The 20340-nt window shown below is 38.7% G+C and overlaps 2 protein-coding genes across 8 annotated transcripts in view; one reads left to right on the top strand and one right to left on the bottom strand.

Moving 5' to 3' along the window:
- Positions 1-20340, bottom strand: part of LOC144308047 (uncharacterized) — a 404506-nt gene that overhangs the window by 282997 nt on the left and 101169 nt on the right. Inside the window, exon 1 of one of the 4 annotated variants that reach the window (XM_077888198.1) lies at positions 8862-8966. The exons of 2 other annotated variants lie outside the window; for them this stretch is intronic. The gene's annotated coding sequence lies outside the window, so the exon portion shown is untranslated. Of the gene's footprint in view, positions 1-8861; positions 8967-20340 lie in introns of those variants that run through there. One more of the 4 variants, XM_077888193.1, reaches the window with a different exon arrangement.
- Positions 1-20340, top strand: part of GLRA2 (glycine receptor alpha 2) — a 173599-nt gene that overhangs the window by 114012 nt on the left and 39247 nt on the right. The window lies entirely within an intron of this gene.

The raw sequence follows: 20340 nt of genomic DNA, 5'->3' as shown, positions 1-20340 counted from the left end.
TACATAGTGTCTACAGCTGCTTTTGCACTACAAAGGCAGAACTGAGTAATTATCACAGAGAATGCAAAACCTAAAACAATTACTATATGACTCTTTGCAGAAAATGTTTGCTGTCTCCTGCTCTAGAATAAGACCTCATAGCACATCTAACAGTTGTCTGGAAACAGCCAGTTCACCACAAATAGTTTTAAAGTAATTTGATAACTTAATACATTTGTTAAATATGGTAAATTGGTCATTCAATGAATTTATTTGTTGCAAGTTGGGTTCTGACAAATTTTTTTTCACTCAGTAAATTCATTTAAGAATCTACTACGCACAAGGTTCTCTTCAGATTTATGAATGAAAATGACCCCCCTCCATGCTTTTATACTTTACATTGCAGCAGCAGGAGACAGATAACAAGCAATGCATAAAATAAATAAGTAAATTATGTGGTACTTTAGAAGGAGGTATGGGCTGTGGGATTAAAAAAAAAGTCAATGGGGGATTGAGAGCACAAATGAAGGGATACAATTTTAAATGGTGTTGTCAGAGTAGACTTTTCCTCAACTCTTGTCCTCACTGAAAAGAGGATATGAGCAAAGACTGAATAAAGTGAGGAGAAAGGTACTTAGGTATCGAGGAAAGAACATTCCAGGCATAGAGACCAGTCACTGCGAAGACTCTAAAGTGAGAACAAGAAGGAGGACAATGTGTCTGGAGTAGAGAGCGAAAGGATATTAGTAGATGTGGTCAAAGTAATCATGATGGATGTACCATGTGGGTCCTTGTTGACCACTGGAAGGATTTCAGCTCATATTCTAAGTGAAAAATGGGCAATGGAATTTTTTAAACAGTGAAGCAATGTGATATGATTCCTGTTTTAAAAAGATTACTGCAGCTACTTTGCTGATGATAGATTCTGGGAGAACAAGGGAGGGAGCAGGGATACTACAAGTTAGGGGTCTATTGTAGTCATTCAAATGAGAGATGATGGATAATGGGACCAATGGCTGGCAGTGGAGAGACAAGAAACAGTCACATTCTGCTGGATGTATATTGGATTAGAGCCAACAGAACATCCTAATGGATTGGATATGGAATTTAAATGAAAAAAAAAGTAGTTAAACTTCTTAGCATAGCAACTAGAATGGAAGTACCAACTAATATAACCATGGGAAAGATTTCAGGTAGAGTAGGTTAGTATAGATGTCCATGGAACATCAAAGTAGAGTTACTGAGTTGGCATTACATACATAAGTGTGGAGTTCAGAGAAAGTTCTGGCTAAAGATGTAAATTTCATTGATTAAAATATAGCTCATGGCATTTCTTTGTTTCTGTATATTCTTTGATGGCAGGACCCTTTCTCATTCATCTTTTTATCTCTAGCCCTTAATACGGTGCCAGGAGCACAATGGATAATGCTATATTTTACTGATATTCAAAGATGCTACATGAGTGAGTGAATAGGCAAATAGATATTTTAATGAGACCAGTTTATACACTTTGAGAAAGGAGTATTTCCCTACTGTGGAAGAGGGAAGACCTTTACCTTTAATAGTATCTAGGAAGCAATGTTCAAGTGAGTATCATGGTAAAAGAGCACATATGACCCTCAAATTTGGCAGCAGGTAGTCATTACCATCATTTTAGTTATAGGAAGACAATAAACACACTGGCAGTCCTAATTCTTGTTGTTATTGATATAAAAGAATGACTCAGATTGATCAAAGAAGAGTTGTCAATTTCTGAACAAGCGGGATGATTAGACAAATTGAATTCCTAAGAAAAAGTGCAGGAAAATTCATCCATCTGGGAAAAATTCTGTAGTTGAAAACTGTGCCAAGAGAAATATAATGAATTCTAGAAAGTAGGTAACTGGGCAGCCCCAGTGGCTCAGCAGTTTAGCACCACCTTCAGCCTAGGGCGTGATCCTGGAGACCTGGGATCGAGTCCCACATCAGGCTCCCAGCATGGAGCCTGCTTCTCCCTCTGCCTCTCTCTCTCTCTCTCTCTCTCTGTCTCTGATAAATAAATACAATCTTTAAAAAAAAGATTTTTAAAAAAAGAAAGTAGGTAACTTTGCTAAAACTTAATTTTAAAATAGATTTGCCAATATGATCCAGTCTAAGAATTAAGTATATTTTCAAAGATTACCTAAAATTTTATCTGAATAATATCTCAAGCCTATTATTTATTAAAATTTGAAACTCTATTATATTATAAATATAATACTACTATGAATATTTTATCACTTTTAATTTCTAGATTATATTGATAAAAGGGGGGTAGAATAGTTAGGTGGGTAGAATTGAAGTGCAAGGACATTTGGGATTTATTATTTCCCTGAATACTCCCCAGTTTGTCACTATAACTCCTTTCGTTGACTTGTGATAAATGAAGATGAATTACATATTCTAAGATCGCTGTCTCTTTAAAATTCATGAAACAGAACAAAACACACACACTCATGCACACATACCACACACACACAAAGACTTATTAATGAAAATTCATGTTCAGTAAGACAATTTTACTTAAAGGGGCAGATATAACATGATTTCATATTTTTCACATTAACTTTAGGTTCTATATTACTGCACAAAAAGATGAGCAATACAATTCACTGAAGCTAACTCAGTTCCAAAACTGTATATCGTAAGTCAATCAGAGAAAGGCAATTATCATATGATTTCACTCATATGTAAAATTCAAAAAACAAAACAGAGGATCATAGGGGAAGGGAGAGAAAAATAAAATAAGATGAAACCAGAGAGGGAAATAAGAGACTTTTAACTATAGAAAACAAACTGAGGGTCGCTAGAGGGGAGGCGGTGGGGAGATGGGGTAACTGGGTGATGGACATTAAGGAAGGCACTTGATATTAATGAGCACTGGGAGTTATATGCAACTGATGAATCACTCAACTCTACCTCTGAAATTTATAATACTCTGTATGTTAATTAATTGAATTTAAATGTAAAAAAAGACCTTTAAAAAGTTCTAATCTAAAAGTAATAAAAGATTTTGTGTTACTGTAGGAAAAAAAAAACTGTATTTCAGATGTAAATTATTTTAAAAAATAGAGTAATTACCCTGGTAAGAATTCCAGGGCCCAAACAAGATGTATATGAATGTTCAGGCTTTAGAGATTTAGTTGCATATGATTTATAAAAATGTTTATTTAATTTTCTGAACAGGAAATACATTTACATGAATGCCCATATAAGGTACTAGAAAGAAGTCTTCCCTGACTCCATTTTACACAGGCCCACTTCCTAAGTTTGTATCTCTCTTTACAGGTAAACATTTCACATATTTATCAGGAACACATACAGTTACAACTTTAATCTATAAAAAACTTAGAACTTATATGGTACTGAGCCTTCTTATGCAAGTACATGGAATGTTTTTTCATTTGATTCCTAGATCAACTTTCGTGTTCTTGCACATTTCCTACATGTATTTGTAAACATTTATTCTTTTTCTATTCTATGATGAACAAGTTTTATTATACTCTTATATTAATAAAAGTTTTTGATTTCTACATATTAATTTTGTACTATACTACTTTAGTGAATTCTTTTAACACGTAAAGACTTTTCAGTTGATTCTCTTGGGTTTTCCAGGTAGATTGTTACATGATTCACGAATAGTTTTATTACCATCTTCTTTCTAATTTTTATAGCTCTATTTAGTTAAGTTCTTTGGCTAATTGCCTTAATGTCTACCTCTACTACAATGTTGCATGATAATGGTAATGTGGGCATCCCTGCCTTGTTCCTGACTAGTTGTAATTGTACTAGTGTTTCCCCTGTTAAACATAGTTCTGGCTTTTGCATACATAGTTTCCAAATTAATATTATTGAATATTTTATCAAGAATTTATGTTGAACTTTACAAATATCTGTTTAGCATATCAGAATATGACCTTATAATTTCTCACATTAGATTCCAGGCCCAGATGGGTTCACAGAGGACTTCTAATATACCTTGAAAGAGAATAATTCTAATCTGTTTGTCTATTCCAGAACTTAATGTATGAAAGAGAAATGTATAAATCATAAAACAAAGAGCAATACCAAAATTCCCCAAAAAGATTATACACACACACACACACACACACACACACAGTATAACTGCAGCAGACAAGACATACTTAGAAAAATGGATGCAATTATTCTACATGGCAAACAATTCAGCAAGGCATTAAAAAATAAGTTATAACCAAATGGGATTTATTAAAGAATGTAATGATAATTTGCTCTAAGAAAATCTATTGCTAAAGTACCTCATATTAATTTATGTAAGGAGAGAAATCATATGGTTATCTATGCTGAAAAAGAGGGCCCTTGAATAAATGTCTCTATTTCTTCTAGGAAAATGGTCTACTTTAATTTTTTTTAAAGATTTTATTTATTTATTCATGAGAGAGAGAGAGAGAGAGAGAGGCAGAGACACAGGCAGAAGGAGAAGCAGGCTCCATGCAGAGAGCCTGATATGGGACTCGATCCCGGGTGTCCAGGATCAGGCCCTGGGCTGAAGGTGGTGCTAAACTGCTGAGCCACCTGGGCTGCCCAGTCTACTTTAATTTTTAAAAAATTTATTCTGGGATCAGTTTCAGTAAATCATATTTTTCTACAGTATTGTCCATTTCATCCAGGTTTTGAAATATGTTTAAGTTGGACAAAGTCTCTTAGTAGTCTTAATTTTCTTTTTCTGTTTTTTGCCTATTATAACCTATCAAGTAAGAAATTATAATTTCTCTTTCTTGATTAGTCTAGCTAGCAGTTTATCTTGTTTTATTATAAAAAATCTAGTTTTTTACTATATTTATTTTTCAAATTATTTCCTTTTTCTAACTCATTAATTCCTGCTTATAAAAGACAACTTTTAAGTCCTTCCTTCTTCTTCTCCATAGTCTATTTTGTTTACTGATACAATATTAAATATAAATATCATTCTGAGTACTGCACTAGATAGGCCTTATAAATTAAAAACATATTTTCTTACTATTTTCTAGATACTATGCAGTTTCAGTTAGTATTTCCTCTTTGGTTTAATGATTAAAACAAATGCACTCCCCCCAAAAAAACCAAGGTCTTATTTTATGGATTTCATTGTTCTTGTTTTTATTTCTAGCTTTGCCATATTATGAGAAAATGCTTGCTGTACTATTTCCAATTCTTGAAACTTATCAATATGGTCTTTACAGTCTAGTACATGGTTGATTTTTGTGAACACCCTATGGGTATGAGCAAAGAAGGCATACTCTTTATTTAGAGAGTTCAAAAATGTCAGTTAGATATTCCTCATTAATTATGTTATTAGGTCTTCTATTCATGCTCACCTCAAGTCTCAACTTACCAGACATTTCCTTGAACATAGGTTTTCAAACCATGTGTTCCCTAAACCCAGATGGGCTCCTTTCCTCTCTGTCAATCTAGCATCTGTACCTCCTGCTATTTTAACAATTTTTACCCTGCATTATAACTGTTTACTTGTCAACACATTCAAGGTCCCTGAAAACAGGGAGCATGTCTCATACATTGTTGTATCCTTAGGACATGACAGCACTTGGCACATAGAATATCCTCAGAATCATTTGTGGAATGAATGCATGAGTATTTCCATAGCTTTCCCTTCTTTAGAATTCTTCTTAGAGGAATTCTCTAGACTTAGAGAAGATGACTAGGGAAAGGGAGTGAGATATTGGGAGGAAAATATTAAGGATAGATTTAAGGTGTCTGGCAAGTAGATAACACTCTAAACAAGTCCTATGATTCCCATCAGACATTGACAGCCCCCAGTATTGGTACCCAGATGTGGTCAGTAGCACACCAAGAACCGAAGTACATCAGAAAAAATGGCAACGTGGCCAGTGTTCATCACCAGCATTTTCTACTCTTAATTCTGTACTCAGCCCTTGAAGAAGCCACTAATCTCATATGACTGATCTAGTTCCAAAATTCAGAAACCTCCTTGATTCTTTTTTTACCTTCTACAATGTAAATTCCAGCCAATTAGGCCAGTCTCAGTTAAGTACCAATTTTATTAAAGTAATTTGCAATGAGTAGTGACTGACTCTATAACTTAATTTTTCAGGACATATGTTCATCCCCAAATGGGAGCCTGCTAATCCAAATACATCTTGAGTTAGTTGCTGTTTATCTTTTCTGAATAGCACCTCCACCTCCATGCTTAATTATGCTTTCAGAATGCATGGGATCAGCATAGTTTAAAGCAGGCAGTCATAGACAATCTTGGCCTTTTCATTTCCATTCCTCATCTGAAAAATGAGGGCTCATCTAGAAAGTTATCTCAGCTCTAAAATTCGGATTGGTGTTTTTTCATCTAGTCCTTGCAAATTACTCTAACTAGCCTCAGTCACCAATGGAGAATTAATATGGATAAGCCAGGCAAATATTGAACTTGATCAATCCTCAAACTGGGGGAAGGGATAGTAGAGTCGGTCCTTGACTATCCACATCACTGAGGCATGGTACAAATATCTTAACAGTGAATAACACAAAAATCTGTTATCAATGAGCAAAGACAAGTAAAAGAATAAGGAAGAATCTAAGATACCATGTGGCCAAACCCTTTTCATAGGCAAAAATCCCCTGGAAATAGTGATTCTTTCTATTCTGATTAATCAAATATTCCAATTAATTGTTAGGTCTAAGGTATTAGGAGATATGCTGATGAAAGACTTAGAGTATAATAAAAATATTCCAAGTGTTAAAACTAGAATGCACATGCGATGTCACATTGGAAATAAGGCTAGACAAAGAATCCTGTTCAAGGCCTGGCTTTGCCCTTAACTAATTCTTTGACATTAGGGAAATCTCTCAAGCTACCTGACCTTAGTATCTGCACGACTATAGCATGTGAAGATAGAATGAATTGCATTTTGAAATATTTTTGAAAGTTCTTTGTATACTACACAACATACATGATACTAATTATTTATTGTGACAATATGCTTCAGAATGTTAGAGAAACTGGGAAAAATTACACAAACTTTGTATTTTCATAATATTACTCATAAATGCCTTCACTATTACCACCATGAGTCATAATACTGGATAAGGCTCAACAAAAGTTTATGGAAAAGATCAAATTCAATTATGAATTACAGAAGCATAAATGAATCTCTAAATAGGATTTGAGCAAATATACAGTTTGCGTTCTGTTTACCTAAATTCCACATGAATAATTTTGCCCAGTTTTCTAAAAATAAACAGTTGAGGATTTAAAGGTAAAACTGAGCCATTTCAGGCCAAAAGGTCATTCTAAAACAAGAAGAGTGCCAGGAAAATCAGTCATTCCTGATAGCATTGATTTTAAGATAGAGCAGTTGCCCAAAATCTCTGAAGTGCTTCCATCCAGGAAGAAGTCACATGAGACTGACTTCCATATTTAATTTTAATGAAGATACTAAATTGGATGAAACTATTAATTAATCTAACTAATTTGCAGTACTCAAGGCATCAACTCTAATGGCAGGATGGGAGTCCAAGAGGTCAGCTCCACCGTGACAATCAGAGTTAACACATTAGAGCATTTACAAAGTCCCAGGCCCAGCTGTAAGCACTACCCCCTTGTTAGTTCATGTATATCTCAATTGTTAACAGCAAACCCATGGGATCAGCTTCATTACTGTCCCCATTACTCAGCTGAGAAATCTGAGGCACAGAGTGATTAAGTGTCTTGCACAAAGTAGATAGCTAGGAAGAGGCAAGGCCTGATTTGGACCCCCAAAGTCAAACACTGGTGCAAATGGGTTTTACCCCCATGCCAACATAGCATGAATAGAGTGCATGGCCATCATCTATGGAACAGTTTACAAGGAATTGTTGACTGACTGCTAAAAATATGCAGTTCATTTGAGGATTCTATGTCTGTATACACAATAGCAACAAGCAATTGAGATGAGAATTTTAGTGGTTCCAGAAAAAAAAACTTACAATGGAATGTTTGAGTATGAATGATCCAGTTTTACTTTCTATGTTGATCAAAACATAGAGAAAATTTATTGGCTCAGACTACCCTGGGTAGTGTTTAGCTTGAACTACAATATATGATTAGTTCAGGAATACATGACAAAAATTTTTTCTGTAAAGGGCTAGATCTATTAGGCATTCTGAACTGTAAGAGCTCTATTGCAACTACTCAACTATACCATTGTAAGTAGTAACTAAAGAGCCACACACTGTATATAAATGAATGGGTATGGCTGCATTCTAATTAAACTTTATGTACAAAGGAAACTAGTAGGACAGGTTTAACCCATAGACAGTTGTTTGTGACAGGTAAACTGATTTTGAATAGCTATTTCATATATGTTTAAGCAGAGAGCCTGCTTGAATGAATAGATTAAAAATGAATGTATTATGGTTCTTGTTCTCTTATGCTAATGATATCTTCCCAGATACCTTAGCTATTAATTTTTAACTAAACTTTCCTCTTTAAAAAGTCCAAAATTGGGGCACCTGGGTGGCTCAGTGGTTGAACATCTGCCTTTGGCTCAGGCTGTGATCCCGGGGTCCCGGGATGGAGTCCCGCATCAGGCTCTCTGCATGGAGCCTGCTTCTCCCTCTGCCTATGTCTCTGCCTCTCTCTGTGTGTCTCTCATGAATAAATAAATAAAATCTTTTTAAAAAATAAAATAAAAGGTCTAAAACTAAACCACAAAATCTTACCAAATTCTGACTTTGTGAGTCCCAAAGTACACAACTTATCTCTTTCCCTTTCATTCTCTCTTCTCCCTCTTGCTTCTCCTGAAGACACCATGTATTAGTTAACTATCACTATATAACAAATCACCCCCCCAACACACCACTAAATTTAGTGGCTTAAACATTTTAATCTTTACCTTCTATGGATCAGGAATCCAGGCAAAACTTAGCTGGGATCTTTGTCTCAGGGTCTCTCAGGAGGCTGAAATCAAGGTGTCAGCTAGGACTGCAGTCTTACATGAAGGCCCAACTAGAGAAGGATCCACTTCCAAGCCAACCCATGTGGTTGTTGGCAGAATTCAGTTCCTTCTGGGCTGTTGGACGGAGGCCTTGGTTCCTCACTGACTGTTGGCTGACCGCCACCCTCAGTTCCTTGCCAGGGAGCCTTCTCCGCCAAGCCCAGCCCGTGAAAAGAGCCAGAGAGAGCATGCCAGCAAGAAAGAAAGTACAAGCAAGATGGAAGTCTATGTTTTATAACCTAATAATGAAAGTAACATCCCATCACTTTGCCATAATGTATTTGTTAGAAATAAGTTACTAGGTCTGGCTCAGAGTCAAAGGGAGGGGGTTATAATACCAGGAGGCAAGAATCATTGGGGGCCGCTATTAAAACTAAGTCTTCACTGGTCTTTTAGTGTAATGTCGTTAACATTTTTAATTGGTGTCCTGTCAATAGGAACAATTTGTACCTTCATAATATGTCCATCCTTATAAGCTCAAAAGATAGCTGTGACTCAATCTTCCTAACAAACATCATATCTAGCATAGAACAGATTATGTTTCTGTAAATAAAGTGCTCTCATTATTTCCCTGACCCAAGAGGGTTAGTATATGTTGGATAACTCTTGCATATTATTGAATAGTTATTGTTATTATGATTGTTGTAGTTACACAATTCTAATATGATCAGTTCAAAACTATCTGTGTAGAACAAAAAGGGAAGTGATGGGTATTAAATTATATGGGTACTAGATCCCAAATTGATTTGATACTTCTCCAGATTGGTTTTTGAACCATGTTGACACTCCATTCCTATTGATGATGTGCAAACCAGCCAGATATAGGGCTTTTGTCGATAAGACATTTTCAGGAGGAGGTGTGGCTGGTTTGCTTGCCATCCTGGTTTCTAAATGGTGCCTGATATGGCAGGCATCATATTTGTGTCAGGCTTCCCTGATCCAATTTTAGGTTTGGGTCATTTGTTTCAGTAAACTGTGGGCCCTCTAACAAGTATTTGGGTACAGAGAGTTCATTTGGAAGGTGGTCTGAAGAAGGACAAATGAGAATGTGGGGAGTAAACAAGGAAAGGGGAAAAGCCAATAAAGTGTATTATGGAATTGGTTACCATGGAGGGCAACCAGGGTTCAGTCCTGCTGGGGATCCTCTGAAAAACCATATAGAATCTTCACTGGACTTGTCCCACCAATAGTCTGAAATCTGAGGTCTTTACCAACTCAGCTCCCACTCCTCCCTAGTTGAGGGCTGCCTTTAGGAGTGTTCTAGGCTTCCTTGTGTACAAGTAGAAAAAGTTGTTAAAGCACCAGAAAAAATATCTTAGGCAGAAGAACGGAGAGGCTCAGGGGCTTGAGGTAAGTTGCTGACCATTTCTAGGAGACTTTCCCACTGAATTTGTAGGTGAACTCAGTGCATCTGCCACATCAGTCTTCTACACATAAATATTTTCCATCAGTGCAATTTGTTGCTAAGCAAGGAATTCACCATTTTAGGCAAGTTCTGCCTGGCACACAGAAGAGCTCAATGAATATACATTATTGGATGGATGACATTGAAGGTGGTAAGAAAGCAGGGCATAGGGTAAAGAAGGCTCCCTTGAGACTGGGACCCCATCCTGCTATTGACTTGGTTTCCTCCCTCATCACTTTCTCTCTCCCCTGAGTCACAGAATCAAAGAATAGCAGAAACCTTAAAGATGATCATCCGAGCCTTTTCTTTTTCTAAGAAGGAACCTGAGGCCCAGAAAGGTGAAATGATGTGATTGAGTTTGCAAAGTCAGGCAATAGCAAGGCCAAAACACATATCCCTGGCATCTTCTCATTGATCTCTCCATCACAGCCCTGCTACCTCCTCTCAGTTTCTATAATCCTACAGGACTGATTGCCACCAAGGGATTGAGATCAATTGTAATTCTCTGAAGCAGATATATACAACTGATATATTAGAAACTGATGTGCTCAATAAGTCCTACCAAAATCTTTTCACATTTACAATTTATTGTTTTTACTAGTCTGTACATTTCCATATTGAAATATAATAATAGGGCAGCCCAGGTGGCTCAGCAGTTTAGTGCCGCCTTCTACCCAGGGTGTGATCCTGGAGACTCAGGATGGAGTCCCACGTCAGGTTCCCTGCATGGAGCCTGCTTATCCCTCTGCCTGTGTCTCTGCCTCTCTGTCTCTCTCTCTCTGTGTCTCTCATGAATAAATAAAAAAAATCTTTAAAAAAATGAAATATAAAAATACTGCTTTCTGATGGCAGGGTCTTTTTTTTTAATTTCTTCAAAGAGCTTGCACATCTATTTTTGTCATTTTATTCAAGAGGCTGTAGGATTTCTTTTTAATTACTAACAGACTCCTGCAGGCTAGTATATTTTGCAAATAAGTAATTATTAGTGGGTGATTTGTGCTTCTGATTTTTGTGGTGAGGAGAAAGGCATAGAGCTGACTTGAATCAAAACGCTGCTAGGCTACAGGAAATGGATACAGTAGAGGCCAGCTCTTTGGTAATTTACAGTAACAAAAAGTGAGATCACCAGCCCAGCCAGTGGCTTTTGTATCCATTAATTCTCTAGTCCTGACTGACCTGTAGCTCCTTATCTTGTTTTCTCCTCCCCACATGTAACCTGGAACTTGATGGGAGCCTGGAATTTTTCCATTTCAGTCTTACTTTGAGTGGTCTGAAACAGTAGGCCGCTGATGAGCTTCAGGAGCTTTAGATTAGCATGCACCAGGCATGAGCGCTCAGAGTCTCAAGCCAAGAAGGGAAGGTTTCTGTCAAGGTTCTATGGAGACATCCTCACTGGCCTGCTACCTCCACTGTGAGCTCATATGCAGCAAGTACAAAGCTGATGCTAAACCAGGCCAGAAGCCAGGAGGTGGGTGGTCAACTTCTCAGTTACCACGGACTCTGCCATTCAATTATCATCTCACACTATGTCCTCAGCTGTTTAATAGTCTTTGTCCCTCCACCAAAAGAACACTTATCCTTATCCCCAGGATGTGGCATCCAGTGTTTGGAGGACTCGGGTACATTGTGGGGAAGGTCAGCACCCGGAGAAGTCTCTTGTACCCTGAAGTCATCAAAGGATTCTAGGTGCTGTTGAGGAAATGGCTTCTCTATAATTGTAGGCTTAACTGGGTTTCTCAGACTGTCACCATTTTATAGTTCAGAACCAACCATTCCTCACTGGACTTACCTTCTGATCATCTCAGAAGTTGGTGTGAATCAGGAACCCACCATCAGGATTGTTGTGGGGTGACAAGAAGCCTGCACACACTCAGTACTTGGCCTGCCCATGCATTCCAACATTCTGCATTTCAGAAATGGTCAGGGTGAGAGGTTTGGCCAAGGCTGCCTTCCTGATCTGGCCTCCTTATCCTACTCTAGGGAGCACTGCCAACCTGGAAATGATAAGCCAACAAGCCCAGTCTAGGAGGTAGGGATGCCTCAGATTTGCCATATTCCCTCTCCCATCAAGCCTCCTCCCTGGGGAGCACCAAATGGAAAGCTGGAGAAAACCTTTGTCACTATAAACCCTGGCCATCATTCCAAGGCCTTTCACTCAGCCTTAGTCCAGAGAATGAGACTGAGCTGTTTGTATTAACCTTCTCCCCCTTCTCCTTCCTTGCTTGCAAGTATGAAATTTGCACCTGGGTGGGGTGTGTAAGGGAATCACTAAAGAAGTGGAAATAGCACTAACTGCTGAGAAAGCAAATCAAGAACAGAGTGGTTATCGCTCATCTTTAAACACTTATGTTCATAGTATCTCCACGGCTACAGGAGTGACGGTGCTGCGGTTCCTTGTGCGCCGCCCAACCGTGTGCACGTTCCCACTTCTCTTTCACATCAGATGTTGTCATCTGGTGAAATCACACTCTGTGAGGAATTCTCCTGACTCGCTCCCCAGAGAGGAAGGTTCCCACAGGGATCAGTGAACCAAAAAAGCACTGAGTGTGGAGTCACATCAGGTAGATGGGAAGAGCAGCACAACCACTCTGTGGCCATGTGATCGTGGTAGCTGATGAGTAAACTGGAGCATTCTTATCTTTATAATGGAAATAATTCCTAGAGGTGTGTTGCTGCAAGCTTTTTGTTGCTGATAGTGGTGGTTCATTGTCATGTTTTGGTAACAGCATATATCAGGTCCTGTGACATATTCCTCTGTCACTGTATATTTGTTGTATTCACTACAATGAGGTTCCATTTTATGTGAACTTAGCTTATGTGAATTTGAAATAGGGCAATGTAAAAATACTAATAAAGTCTTACTGCATGCACAGAACATGAAATACAATAAATTCTACATTTATTCCTCCGGGGAAAATTGCCTTGAATTTTGCAAGTTTTGAATTTCCCAATGGCTACAGGAGCTCCTCAGTGGCAAACCACTGTGATTGAGGGTCTGCAATCTGCCAAATGAGTGTTAAGATTTACATAGTGTCTTATTCAATCCTTTGGTGATCCCATGACACTAGAATCCTTGAGCCCCTACTTCAGTATGAGGAAACTGAGATTTTAAAAGGTTAAGTGATTTTCCCAATTTCACTGGCCATTCAGCTAGAATTTAAATCCAAGCTGGCCTGGCTCAAAAACTATTCCTTTCCTTTCTTACTTTCCCATCTTCATATTCTCCCCAATCTCTCTCTCTCTCTCTCTCTCTCTCTCTCTCTCTCTCTCACACACACACACACACACACACACACAAATATCTATCTGACGACACAAATATCTCTTAATAAAGTGGAGGATCATCATCATCCTCCAAAAGCTGGTGGTTGTCTTTCTAACACGGAGATCATCCAGTTGGCTTTTTTCTTCGCTGGGGTTGTTTTTTCACTAGTGGGCATTTGCTCCTGGCTCCCACTCCCTCTTCATTTCTGCCCTTGTTTGAGAATACACTGCCCTTGTTTTGGCACTAGGGGTGCAGCTACGGGAAGCAGATTGTGGGAGAAATCCGTATTCCCGGCCATGAGCTGGGAGTGTGATGAGACACGTGCAAACACAAGCACAGGGGAGAAGATGCCCCCTAGTCCTGCTTCCTCCCCTTTTTCCAGATGCCGCTTCCTCATCACCTTGGCCTCCTCCCTAGATGGCTACATTTGCACAAGGCTGAGAGACTTGGGGGAGCCTTTCTGCAGGGTGTCCCTTTGGCACCCCTAATAGCAGATATCACCTAAGAGTCCTTATATATTCTGGGGCTGGCAGTTCTACCCTTTTCTTAGCTTCTCTACCCATAAAAATTCATGTGGGTAGTACACTTTGGCAAGCTACTTTGAACAGTTTTTGGACCACCATCATAGAGAGAAACTGATTCATCTTTGTAAATGATACCAGCTAGCTAGGCCTGTGCACCACTCAACAAACTAATTGGTCCCTGAAGGTTGTTCAGGTCTGTCCTTTATGAAAGTTTTGTGATTTAGAGTACCATTTTCTAGTTGCCTCCTACAGATACCAGGCTTGGAGGCACTGCCACCCAATGGCTGTTTCTACAAACAGCACCTTCACAATAGTGTTTACTCAATATTCTACCCAGAACCCAACAAGAGCATAAGACTAGAGAGAAAATGGGGTAGGGGTGGTGACACTGGTTTGGGCCAGGTACTCAGTGCTGCCACCATCCCTCTCTGCCAAGGCAATCTGATTTTCCTGGCCTTAAACAGCAGATGTGAGCTCTTTAATTAGGCAATAAAAATGGCAACTTGGCAGTGAAATTATAAAGATAAAATTGTACAACACCACAAATCTTTGGCACTAGGATTAATTCAACTGTCTATATTTTTTCAGATGATATTTTTACAGTGACTGAATGTAGGTAAGAGTCAAAACAGAAAATCAAAGCCAGAATTTCTCATTTCCTCTGTTGTTGATTACCAGCTGTATAAGCTTTTGATATGCATTTAATAAACTTATTTTTCTCCCCCATAAAATGGGGATGGAGAGAGTGGTGGTGTACTTCATAGCACTGAATAAAGGACAAGTTCATTGGAGTTGCCAAAGGCTTCTATTCTACATAATGAAAGCACAAGTCAGGCTAGTATGACCAACAGGTATCTTTCATTTTGACAGCTGCATTAACCAGGGTTAATTAAAATTTTGCCTTCTAAATTAGATAAAAAGCAATTGTACTGTACACAGCAGAAAAGCTTCTATTCTGGTTTAGCAATGGTTTGTATGTATAGTATGAGAATTAATATAGACTCAAACAGGTGGGTGTGAGAGACCATTCCACTTAAAGAAAAATATCTTAGCATTTTGAGATTTCCCTATGAATCCATTTTGCCTCTTTTCTTTTAAAAAGTATTACTTGGGGGCACCGTGGTGGCTCAATGGGTTAAGCATCTGAATCTTGATCTCAGCTTAGGTCTTGATCTCAGGGTCATGAGTTCAAGCCCCACATTGGGCTGCACGCTGGCATGGAGCCTATTTTAAAAAAATGCTACTTGGTTTATCACAGTAATTTGTGATTTTTCCCTACTGTTGAGAGTTTCTTTCCATATGTGCACATAACTAACCCTCCTTGCTTGTCTGCTGGAGGAATGTCACAGCTCTCTGAGGTCAGCTCAGAAGCTGAGAATATGGATATATTTTTGTTGACAAATTGTCAAAGGAGAGTGACTTGCCCATGAAGGATGTAGAGGGCATCCAAGCTGTAAGGACATTCAGGCAATCCTCATACAATGATGATTCACTCTTCTCTGTGGAGGATAAACCCTGGGCAGAAAATGGTCCAACCCTTAAACAATCAGCTCCATGACATGGAATATGGTGTAGTTTTTTAATATAAACAAAACATATTATGGTACTAAAGTAAGTAAATTCAGGGATGGTTTTCCCTTTTGAAACTGATCTGAGTATATAATTAATAAAAAATTTACTCAAGAAAACTTGCCCAAGTTTTTAAAAAATGCCAAGACAGTACTGAAAATAACCACTGATGCAAAATATCTTAAGAAATGTCAACGTGATGCCAAAACAACTGAGCAATGAGCTAAACTCCATTATCTAACTGATGTGTTCAAATACCAGGTAAATGTTTATTTAGTGCCACAAAAATCTAACCCATTCGACTGGCTCTACCTCTTTAAGTAGTTTGCAAATTACATAAATTGTAAGGTCATGAAAATAATAAGTATGCTTCTTTCCCTTAGTGCAAATAAATAGTGAGCTGGATATTATCACCTATAAAGACCAAAGCTAATTTTTTCCTTTTAGTTTTTGTTTTTCTCAGTTTTGTTTTGGTAGCTGATCCTTCATAAAAAGCATTGATTGTGAAAGGAATTTGAATTTATATATGTTTTGGATAACTTGTCAATCAACAGAAACTATGGGGCATCTATGATATACTTAAAGATTTGTCCTTGGTGGCATAGATACAAAAGACATTTTTGGATCTTTATCCCCCGGTATCATACACTTTAGTTGAGTGAAGAAAAAATGCATATACGAAGCAAAGACTAAACTGTACAATCCTAACTGTAGGTATAATACAAATTCTGAAGATGGGCAAGACCACTGTGGACTAGAATAGGCAGAGAAAGCATCAGTCTGGAGATGGAATTTGAACTACTCCTTGAGGAATTATCTGGCAATAAACAGGTAGCAGAAAGGCAGGAAGGATGTCTATGCTGATAAAAAACATATAGGCCAGGTTTTTCTCAACCTTAACACTATTAACATGTAGGGCTGGGTAATTCTAGGTCATGGGAACAGTCTTATGCATTGTTGGGCATCTACAGCAGTATCCTCGGCCTCTAACCACTAGAAGCTAGTGGCAAAACCCCACTCTCCAGTTGGGACAACCAAAAACATCTTCAGACATTGCCAAGTGTCTTCTCAGAACAATACTGTCCCCAGTAGAGAACCACTGGACTACATATAGATGCCTGGGCTGGGAGAGTTTTTGCTTTCTCCATTTCAGAGTTTATTAACCTCTGAATTATTGACATTTGGGGTCAGATAATTCTTCATTGTGGAGGTTGTTCTGTGCATTATAGAATATTTAGCAGCATTCCTGACCTCAACCTCCTGGACACCAGTAGCACCTCCCCTTAGTTGTGACAACCCAAAATATCTCCAGACATTGCCACGTGCCTCCTAGGGTGCAAAACCACACCCAGTTATGAACCACTGGGGTTCTCAGTAGGAATGGACTTGGCTCCCTCAGGGATAAGCAGAATTACTTAAACAAAGTACAAGGTTCATGTTAGGAAAGAGTGGAATCAGATTAACTGGGGTGGACACATGCTGTGCAAGATCTTGGATACTAGAGCTGGTAATAGGCAGCTTCCGCAACTCTTAAACAGGTATGTTGCAACATGAAATTGGCATTTTAAATTTAATCTAGCAAAAGCAAAAGGATAAAGTGCACAGAGAAGAATTGAATACAAGGAGTGGGGGACTCAGTCAGAAGGTTATAATAACCAGGTTGAAGTGTTAGTTGCCAGGGTTGTAGTGATATATTTAAAATGGAGAGAAGGAATAAAACCAAGGGTACTTTGCAGAAAGAAATGTTGAGCTTTTACAACAGATTGAGTATTAGAGATGAAGGCAAGGAAGGAACCAATGGTAAAACTATGTTTGCTAGTGGGAAGATTCAAATCAGATGAAAGGGAAAGAGGGGCATTTAATGAGTTTGATTTTGCAGATACTAACTGCAGGCATTTTAGAGTTATGACAGGAATGAGAGGTGAGAGGTCAGGACTGAATGATGGATTTGGGAGTGTTAGAAACGCAGAACCCTGAAATCTCTGCGGCTTAATACAATGAAAGTTTATTTCTCACTTAAATTATACTCTTCTGTAGAGTGGGTGGCCCTAGGTCTTTTAGGGATCCAGGCTTCTTCCATCTTTTGGCACTGCCATCTGAAATCAGTGACATCCAAGGTGGCTGTGGAAGGGTTAAATCATAAGGACCTCATAGGAGATTTTAGAGGCCCCAAAGTGGCATCTATCACTTCTGCCCACATTGCACGGGGGATTCAACTGAACTGCCAAATTTTTTATACTAGTGTCCCAGGAAAGGAAGTGGGATTCATGAGAACTTGGCCAATCTCTGCTATAGGACACACACACACACACACACACACACACACACACACGAACAAGAAGAAAACTATAGAATCCAATGGGTAGATTCATTGAGGATATGAAGATAGAAGGAAAATTAAAGAGGTAGAGTTCAAGAAACATGACAAATAGAAGAAAATCCAGCAAAGGATTCGGAGATGTTGTTGGAAAGCTTGCAGAGAACAGGCCTTGTGTAGAGCTGAAAGTGGCAGGAGGAAGGAAGGCAACTTTTTTTTTTTAATGTGTTTATTTTTTTTAAATTTATTTTTTATTGGTGTTCAATTTACTAACATACAGAATAACCCCCAGTGCCCGTCACCCATTCACTCCCACCCCCGCCCTCCTCCCCTTCTACCACCCCTAGTTCGTTTCCCAGAGTTAGCAGTCTTTACATTCTATCTCCCTTTCTGATATTTCCCACACATTTCTTCTCCCTTCCCTTATATTCCCTTTCACAACTTTTGGTAAGGAGGGAAAACGTCTGCTTTTGCTAAGACTCTTGCTTTTGAAGACAGAAAAAAAAAAACCATCAGGATAATTAGAAAATGACTTACACAGCTATACCCCGCCTCAAAACCATCATCAGCTTGTCGTTATGAGCCGTCTGAAACCCAAAGCCCTCTGCTTGGCCTATCTGGCCCAGTCTATCTGCTCGCAGCCCACCATGTACTTCCCAGGTACCTAGCACACCCTGGCTAATAGGTTTTTTGCCATCCCTGAGCCCATCTACTCTCCGATCCTCATGGCTTTGTTTTCATTGCTGTTTCCATCCACCAAATCCTGACCTTCTTCAAACATTAGTTAAATGCCACATCACTAAAGAATGAAGCCTTTCCTGATCTTCTCTGTCAACCTCCCCACATTTTAGCAGCCTTTTGGTCTTTCTTCTACCCTGGCACAGGAGACCATCTACTTTGTATCAGTGATATGTTCACTTGACTGTCTCCTTCAGTAGACCACAAATTTCTCAAGCACCAAGCAGCACTACTGTGATGTACAACCCCAGGACAAACCCAATGACACTACAGTCTAGGTCAGGGCATAGCAAATGTTTTCTGTAAAGGACAACATAGTATGTATTTTAGGTTTTACAGGCCACATGGGCTCTGTCACAACTGTGCCATCTTAGTGTAAAAGCAGCCATAGATAATATGTAAATGAATGAGTATGGCCGTGTTCCAATAAAACTTTATAAAACATGTAGTGAGCCAGACTTGATCCATAGGCCATAATTTGCTGCTCCCTGAAGTATGGGAATGGCACTTCCTGGAGCACAGTGTGAACAAGGTCCTCTGAAGTATGATCTGGGAAGTATCAATGTGCATCTTTGTTATCCATATACCTTTTGCTCCCCTCCCACCAGCACCTAGTACAGTGCCTTCCACATAGTATGCCCTCAATGTTTATTTTCCTGAATTAAATATGCCTGGAAAGATACCAACTCACTGAGTCATAATAGCATTTTGAGAGCTTAATTACCTTTGAAAACTATTTTTTGCAAGATTGTAGTAAAGTAGTTCAGGAAGCAATCATGTAAACCCAAGAATCATAAAAAGAATGTGACGGGGAAGATGTGAGCTAACAACATCTAGGGATTAGCAGCCAAAGTGAGAGAATCTGACATCAGAGCTGGGTAAAAGCAACAAAAAGGCATTTCAATCCTCAGAGACTAGCACTGAGGGACATCACATCATATGTAATAGATGTCTCACAACACCTTCTAAATCCGTGTGAATAATGCATTTAATGCCAGCACTTCAATGCTGGAAAGATGTTCATGATTTGGAGGAAACTCAGAGACCAACCAAAATGTTTAAGAGACTGAAAGGGCTCATTTATGAGCAGCTATAAAAGAAGCCAAATATGTGCTTGGCCTGCTGATGGCCAGAACGAGTTGAGGAAAAGGCTTACAAATTACTAAATGCTGTAAACACCAGGAAGGGGAGGAGTGGCGGTCAGCTCTCTTGGACTTAGCTCTTGGTATGGACATATCTCAGGCACTGACAAATTCCTCTCATTATTGGGTCTTAAAACATTTATGGTCTTCTGAATAATATATAACTGGGAATGCTGTGATTGGTAATGTTCTATTATTACAGGAAAACAGGATTGCTCCAGAAGAGCAAATATAAGACAAATTACAGGGGAACAGGATTGCTCTAGAAGAGCAAACACAAGACAAATGATTGCTTATTAAGGGAAGAAACATTCCAGGCATGCTAAGTGTGCTAAGAGAATTAAAATCCACTCACAGTCCACTCCTAGAAATATCAAATACATGCAACTGCGGGTAAGGTTATATAGTATAAAATTA

The sequence above is a fragment of the Canis aureus genome, chromosome X, assembly GCF_053574225.1.
Source record: "Canis aureus isolate CA01 chromosome X, VMU_Caureus_v.1.0, whole genome shotgun sequence".
NCBI classification, from domain to species: Eukaryota; Metazoa; Chordata; class Mammalia; order Carnivora; family Canidae; genus Canis; species Canis aureus.
The sequence above is the reverse complement of the archived record's forward strand: the minus strand, read 5'-3'. Positions and strand labels throughout refer to the sequence as shown.